We start from the raw sequence: 8,337 nt of genomic DNA on the forward strand, positions 1-8,337 counted from the left end.
CTTGTTACGCCATGCGCTCCACTTTTGATAACAAAACCCCTCCCAATGTGAACTGGACATCCTACTAAATTTGAATAGACTTTTGACAAGTGACGATGCACTTTAGAATGTCATGATAGGGCCCACTGTGTTAGATTAGGTTAACGGTATTTTTAGTTTACGCATTTGTGTGTCTGATTATGACCTAATATTTATTTTAATGTTTTGTATGTGCATGTGTGTATATGTGTGTGTGTGTGTGGGGTGGTGTCACCCTGAGTCTTGCTTTTTTTATCTGATCTGTTTTGTCAAAATAACTTAATAAAAATACTTACTGTCAGCTCCAGTCCTGATGGTTTTGACCACTTTATCCACAAATTCAGCTCCATAGTACAAGGTTGTGGTACATATATACTCAGTATAATATGTTAAATCTTTTGTGACACACTGCTGGCTATTGGGTATTTCTTCGCAGTCTAGAAAACAAAATTGAGCATAGGTGGAAAAAAATTATCAACATTATTCACAATTTTGTAAATTGGTTTAAATGTATTTTATTCTACAGTAACATTAAACTCTTCTGGATTCAATACTTCAGACTTCAAATAAAATCAAGCTACAGATCATTTCAATACATGTTTTTATTTGAAAATGGTGAGGAATAAATATATTTTATCACTCACCAAAATGACCACATGTGGTTCTAAGGGTGAAATTTAATTTTGCGCAATTTCCACCTTCAATTGTTCTGTGTAGGGTAAGTGATGTGCTTGTTTTTTTTCCAGCAACATCTTGCATTGTAACCTTTGCATCTATAAAGGAATCAACATTCATCAAATCACAAATATATTCAAGTAGCCATTATCTCACCTCCTAACCAGATCAAAGATTACTAATCAAACTAAGAATGGCAACAGTGCTATGGTGTTAGATGGGAATTATGTTCCATGTAGAGCAGGGGTCGGCAAATAGTGGCCCGCGGGCCAATTTTGGCCCGCCATCTATTCTATCTGGCCCGCGAGATGACGTTAATTTGCTGTTGAATGAATTTTTTTTTTAACCCCATGTTTTTAAAAAGAAAAAAAGGCCTACAGCAATCCCATCAATTTCAAAACATTTATTGAGGTATAGATGATAGTCCTACTAAAGTGACAAAACAGGTGGAACATCCTTGCAGTTATCCATGACGCACAGGTCGGAACGGTATTGGCACGCGAGTGCGCGTAATCTTGTGCAAAAAAACAACAACAGTGTCCTGTCTCCCTCTTCCAGTGGGCAAGGTCAAAAATAGCCTATGTTACGTTAAATTAATAGGCTTGGCATTAAGAAATGCAGGCAGGCTCAACACATACCTCTGCTTCCATTCTTCTTTGTAGGTCCTGCATTCTGAATCAATTTTTCTTTTCAAGGCTTTTGACAACGACATTTTGCATCGATAACTAGCATATAGCAATGTTCAGCTAATCATTTACACGTCATCCAAAAGAATAATATTTGTAGCCTACACATTAGTTACGGCAAGTTGCTAGGCAAGTCGCCTGTTTCATGAGAGACGACAGGAGATGCAGCAGGCGGCATAAAAACAGCGCACATAAGCAAATAAACGTTTTTAATGGAATTAAATTAAATGCATTTTAAAAGTTAGATGATGTTTATTTTAATATAATATAATAATTAATAATTTAAATAGTAGGCCTATAACCCCCCCCCCCCCCCCCCCCCCCCCCCCCCATTACAAAAGCTATGGCCCGCGATGCCATTGTCTGAAAAAAAATTGGCCCGGGTCCAAACGTAATTGCCGACCCCTGATGTAGAGACAGACATGCATTAAAACATTTCTATCTTTTCTATTTGCATGTGTGGATTTTTGCACATACATAATCTGATAGACTGGATTTTTCAGAAATAATGTACATAGTGTCTTACCACATCTGAGCAACACGTTTGTTTGGCTCTGACGAGAGAAACTAGATTTTTTGTAGGTTCCAATGCAGGTATAATGTTGGTATGGTTCTAATTTATCAACCGGACATGATGCACCACCTGGTCCTAAAACAAAAATAATTTTCACATGATTTATAATACATAATTACCATGAACTACAGTTATAATTTACCAGTTGGATATGGATTAATCTTAGACCTAGAATAAAGGAGTAAATGAAGATCTCCACTGAATACAGTTTTTAAGATGAGGATTACCCCATGTCTGGGGATTTGTTCTTACCTGTACAGTAAAAGTCCAAAGTCTCATTGTGACATTCGCTGGGTTTGTTTGCCCATTTAATCACAATAGGGTATTCCTCCTTATATTCCAGCACAATCTCATCAACTGCAAAATAATATTTTCAACTGAACTTTTTGCAATTTAGTGTACATATACTAATTTCACCTGTAAATATTGATTCGTTTTGACACACACACACAGTTATGTAGTCACAGTCCAAACCTTGCATCTCACATTTCAAAGTAACAAAGCTTTTACAAAGCAATACAATAACTTTGAACTTCTTATGAATATTCTTTAGCTTCTTTTTATTTTTGGTTGTGTAACTGATATCCATTGTCAAATTTGACTTAGTGCTGCAAGCCTAGACCTCAGTTCAGGTTTTGTTGGGTTGAAATCTGAGGGGTTTCCACTGAGAGGACTCTTGACTCTCAGGCAGAATCGTCAGACCACAACACAGTGAAATGTATAGGTGGGCATATGACCATTAAGAATTTATTTGTCAGTCGTATCAAAGACAAATGTAACACTTATTCAGATTAACACTGGGAAACCTATGTTTTAACAAAGTATGGAAATTGCAATATAAAATTCCATACCAAGGGGGACAATGTTGAGAGGGCAGTTCTTCATAGGTATGGGAAATGACTCCACCTCACAGGTCCTGTTGAGACACCATTGTCCCGGTATATCCCACATGTGTGTCTCAAAACACATTTCACTTGCTGTTATATTCCCATTTTGTCTGAAATCGTCCTTGTCTATTGAATGAATAATGATAAGTATGTACCACATAGGAGAATATAGATAACATGTGTATTTATGGTTATGGTTATGGATTTAGCAGACGCCTTTGTCCAAAGCGACACATAAATACAAAACAACATAATAATATTTAAGATTGAACAGGGAACAGATTAAAATGTAGGTCAAATATAGTAAGGAGAATAGTTGTAGTACACAATAGTATCAATTCAATCAATAGCCTAATAAAAAAGCAATGTAAAAAAGGGAAAGGCAATAATAAAACAATAATGTCAATTCAATCAATAATATAAAAACAATGACATGCTAAGACTACATTTAACACGTATAACATGCACATTTCAGATGCCACATCAAAAAAACGTTGACTTTTGACATTATGGTGTAATGGAACACCAACTATCTCATATCATTATGAACTGAAAGTAATTGTAGGTGAATAATTACTTAATATTAATCTTAGACTGGCGAACTTCAGGAAAAACTCAGGAATCAGGTTTATTCTGTTACAAGCAGAGAGAGTACAAAAAAAGGTCTATGTAGGCCTAGCCCAGGCCATGGCACAAGGCCATGGCCTCTGTAGGATCACCCTCTCTCTCTCAGTTCTCCATGCTCTAATCTTGAAAATCTGATCTCACAAACATTGCAGTTTAGTTACTTTTAAATGGTTTAAACAAAGAACAAAGTGGCGCCAAGAACAAGCCCACTTGATTGGTTCTACAGTTGGTATCAGACACACCTACTCACACCCACTTCACACCTATGAATTCTTGTCAGAATAGCATGAGGAGAGATATCTTATATATCAGAAATATCACTTATAGAATGTTCCAAACATTCTCACAATCACATCATTACAATCCTTGTAATGAGACTATCAAAATGATACCAGACATGAATACATTTACATTTCATGATACATGGATACATTATATCAAGGAAGCATCCTTTGTCTTGTGTAAGTGATAGGCCTTAAACCAGCACATTAGCATTCCATTGGGGGAGGGGATAGTGTCTTTGTTTAAAACCAAGATGGGTTACATGGCTAACTAAAAGTAGTCTTGAAGTTAAATTATTATCCATTTTAACCATACATTTTATTGCTATCAATTCCCCCTTTTCAAGTCTGAATGACTTGAAGTTTAAAATAAGATTCCATAAACATGAGCATTCTTGAACAATTTTTACAAATTTTTCTTTTTATAAAGTCCATAATCAGTCCATAATCAATGTAAGTGTGTGCGTGAGCAAGGAAAGCAGCGTTCAGCATACATCCCTTCTTGCGTTTCTCTTCCGTTGAAGAAGGGTCCTCTTATGAAACTTGAATGTGTCTGCATTGTTTCAGTGTAAGTGTATGCGAGTGCAAAGGGTGTGCATGCAGGCCGCGTTCGGCGTGCACCCTTGTGTCAGTCCAAACAGTCCATGAACAATGGGCCATGAGTGTCTTTGATGATGCGGAGTGCGATGCTGCTTTCGGCACCCCCTTTCGTTGCTTTCAGTCAGTCCGGTTTTGTTGCTTCCAGAGTCATGGCAGTTGGTTCTGCCACTGGTTCCGTTGGACCTGTGGTTCCTGAGCCTCGTCCAGTTTCGTCTCATGACTGGCCTGGCCCCGACCGCTGCTGCTGGCTGTACCTGAGCCCAGGGCAGAGTTGTCTGGTCCATCAATCTCGTCCAGTGGCATGGCCTGGTCTCCACGGCTGCTGCTCTGGCGTGGTAGCTGAGCCTGGTTGGTGGAGCCATTCGCCATCTTGAAAGGATCTTCTTGAGATGTTTGCGTAGTGGTAGTCGAAGACAAAGGCATGTCACACCTCCCTTTGTCCCTTCTGGCATGAAAGAGATTCTGGAGAGTGGATTCACAACAACTTTGAGAGACATTAGCATGAGTGTAAACAGAGTCAAACAGTGTCTCGTGAATGCAGATTCACAAGTCAACAACAGTATGCTAATGTATTCAGTTTCTCAATTGGAGACAGTCACACCTACAGCATGGGTCTTCTAACATAGCAGGGCTATTTATCTCCAAACAGAGACTACACATTTGCATCTATTGGCAAAAGGCCAATATAAAGAAAATAAATAAACTTTGGTTAAGTTTAGATGTTTAAAAGAAAAATAATCCACAGACTCACGTGGGTAGGGTACCCCTACATGTCTTTTAAAGAGATTTTGCATTAGAAGTGAGGGTCAGTAAAACAAAACAGTAGGCATTTAAAAAATGACCATTTGAGCAATAAAACCAATAAACTTAGATGGTATTTCAAGTCAATACCATCTATCTCCCCCTTTTTATAGTTTCTTAACTATAACAAAAAAATACAAACTAAAAACAAATAAAAGGTAATTTCAAACAGAAAGAAACTCAAGTTGTGGGTATGAATCCATTCAATTGAACATTTGCCCACATCAAACAAGGCGTAAACATGTAGCAAACATTTCCCATTGGCATACAAGCAAAAATAAAATAAAAAATATGTCTTAACATGTTAAACCCAAAAGATGTCCCTCAAATGAAAGAAAGAAAATGGTTGAAATCAACAATGGTTTCCCATTATCACTCCTCTTAGGTTCATATCTCCCCAGTGAAGTTCCTTTTGTGTCCATGGGGGAGAAGCTGGGGGGTTGGTTATAGAATACAGTGCTGCTAGAACAAAGGCAGTGAGATAAGATAGCAAAAGGTGTGAAAACTTTTGACCCAAGAAAACAAAGAAGGACTTGAAACAAAAAATGGAAACAAACACATATAACGAAATAAACAAATTTCACACACACAGGGCCGGCCCACACGCGCATTCATTCATACTGGACACACAGACACACACAGCTCCATGGAGCTGGAGGACAACTTTAAACGGGCTGCAGGAAGAATTTCCTGCTTAAAAGAACAAAAGAAGTTTAGTCAAGCCTTTTCAGTTAGCTCATATTAGCTCACAAAGACATCTAGACGCCCCTAGCGGCAGCTAGTTAGCTCAGGCGTACTTAAAAGAGGCCTAACCATGCTCTCTTGAGGTTATGCTGTTTGAGCTTATGCTGTTTGCACACTTGAAAAAGATTACGACAAAAATCCTGGATTCATCATCTGAGTGTAGATGTAGCCTAAAACAAAACACCACATCTACTCAAAAACAAAACAAGACTAGTGTTAGCTTGGATTCTAGCCGCTCATACGCTCTTGGTGATAAAAACAAAAAGGGCAGCGCCAAGTTCTGTCTAATATTCTGTTTTGGTAATGAAGGAATAAAATGTTCTGTAAACACAAAGGGGCATAAGCTACGTAGCTTGTTAGGACATGATGTCCCTAAAACCCGCGAAAAATAGATTGCACACGAACCACCGTGTTTAATACTGAGCTGCCTAGCACACTCGCTAATCTATTTACTCCTTATATCCAATAAAGAGGCACCATTGGACTTCAATCCAACACATATATAGACGCTTTACAAAATATGGATTAATTCGTCTTGTGCGACGTTTTGCCAAAATCGGGGAAGCACAAATTTATGTCCACTATTAAATTACGGTTTTGCCAAAATATTGCCAAAATCGGGGAAGCACAATTTTGTGTCCACTATTAAGTTACGGTTTTGCCAAAATGTCTACTCACTCAGAATGCCTTTTCCGATATCTTACCGCCCATTCCAAACTGTGGTTAGTAGGAACCGCCCGGATTTACAGATCCACCTTCGTTCATCACCAAAGAAGAAATGCAGATAAAAAGCGTCCTTAACTTGGGAGCTGTCACCAGAGCGATGAGAAAAAGAAAAAAAAAAACTGCGGCGTCTTAGAATCAGCGACAAAAGTATATTATCTCTGCGGTTGGAACCTCCATGAAAGTAATTGTAGGTGAATAATTACTTAATATTAATCTTAGACTGGCGAACTTCAGGAAAAACTCAGGAATCAGGTTTATTCTGTTACAAGCAGAGAGAGTACAAAAAAAGGTCTATGTAGGCCTAGCCCAGGCCATGGCACAAGGCCATGGCCTCTGTAGGATCACCCTCTCTCTCTCAGTTCTCCATGCTCTAATCTTGAAAATCTGATCTCACAAACATTGCAGTTTAGTTACTTTTAAATGGTTTAAACAAAGAACAAAGTGGCGCCAAGAACAAGCCCACTTGATTGGTTCTACAGTTGGTATCAGACACACCTACTCACACCCACTTCACACCTATGAATTCTTGTCAGAATAGCATGAGGAGAGATATCTTATATATCAGAAATATCACTTATAGAATGTTCCAAACATTCTCACAATCACATCATTACAATCCTTGTAATGAGACTATCAAAATGATACCAGACATGAATACATTTACATTTCATGATACATGGATACATTATATCAAGGAAGCATCCTTTGTCTTGTGTAAGTGATAGGCCTTAAACCAGCACATTAGCATTCCATTGGGGGAGGGGATAGTGTCTTTGTTTAAAACCAAGATGGGTTACATGGCTAACTAAAAGTAGTCTTGAAGTTAAATTATTATCCATTTTAACCATACATTTTATTGCTATCAGAACTTACCCATGTTTCTGGTTGTCAAAGTGGTTTGGTTACCATTTAATCTACAAATGGTGCTCCCGTTGGTAGTGCCAATTATATTTATTTGGTAAGTGGTGCATGGTTTCAATTCTTGGTTTCTGATGGTGAATGAGTTACCAGTGAAGTTCCAGTCAGATGAAGAGCCATCATTGAATTTAAGTGTGTACCCCTCAATATTTTCTATAGCTCTGATGTTACTCGTAACATCATTGCTAGGGACAGGGGTAGTGGTATTATCGGTGATAGTGGTATTTGCAGTACTTGCTGGGGCAGTGGTGGGAGCAATGGTACTTGGGTTGTCTTTATTCAGTTCAATGTATATCATCACATCAAAATAGTTGTCCACAATGTAAAACATTCCTGGGAAACACAGAGACACAATGGATTTTGTTTCATTTCAAGCACCTTTGCCAACAGACATTATTTCTCTGTATTGCTCTCATCATTTCTTCATTTCAGAGACACTATTACTTACTGCTGTTACATGGTAGGATTGCTGGGTTAACTGAAACACAGAAACAAGGGCAAAACATTGTCATAATAAAAATGCCTAACAAATGATCAGTGTGTATCACAGTGAACATCAAACAAGCAAGCCTCCATTAAGTGAGAGCAAACCTGTGACTGTTGTTGGGATTGTTGTGGTTTGAGTGGAGGCAAGTTGAGTGGGGGTCTGAGGGCCAGATGTACGTACGTTATCAGCGTCATGGACAAACCGCAGATTGCGAACGCTGTCAGACCCAAGTTTCAGGTCGTATTTATCAATCGTTCAATCCTTAGTGTAAACTGCGCCTTTCTCTGCCCATAAACGCAATTTACGAACGTCC

The 8,337-nt window shown here is 38.4% G+C and overlaps 1 long non-coding RNA gene across 1 annotated transcript; it reads right to left on the reverse strand.

Moving 5' to 3' along the window:
• Positions 1-281: 281 nt before the first annotated feature.
• Positions 282-8,053, reverse strand: LOC143116464 (uncharacterized). The gene is made up of 7 exons (XR_012985789.1): positions 7,986-8,053; positions 7,493-7,870; positions 2,805-2,966; positions 2,206-2,310; positions 1,906-2,028; positions 663-791; positions 282-455 (listed from the first exon to the last, which is right to left on the reverse strand). It is a non-coding gene; the product is annotated as an uncharacterized LOC143116464 (long non-coding RNA).
• Positions 8,054-8,337: the final 284 nt, after the last annotated feature.

This window comes from Alosa pseudoharengus, unplaced genomic scaffold (assembly GCF_046254945.1).
Source record: "Alosa pseudoharengus isolate Yale_2024_CS ecotype anadromous, Long Island Sound unplaced genomic scaffold, YU_APseudo_1.1 YU_APseudo_1.1_scf_11, whole genome shotgun sequence".
In the NCBI taxonomy this organism is placed as follows: domain Eukaryota; kingdom Metazoa; phylum Chordata; class Actinopteri; order Clupeiformes; family Clupeidae; genus Alosa; species Alosa pseudoharengus.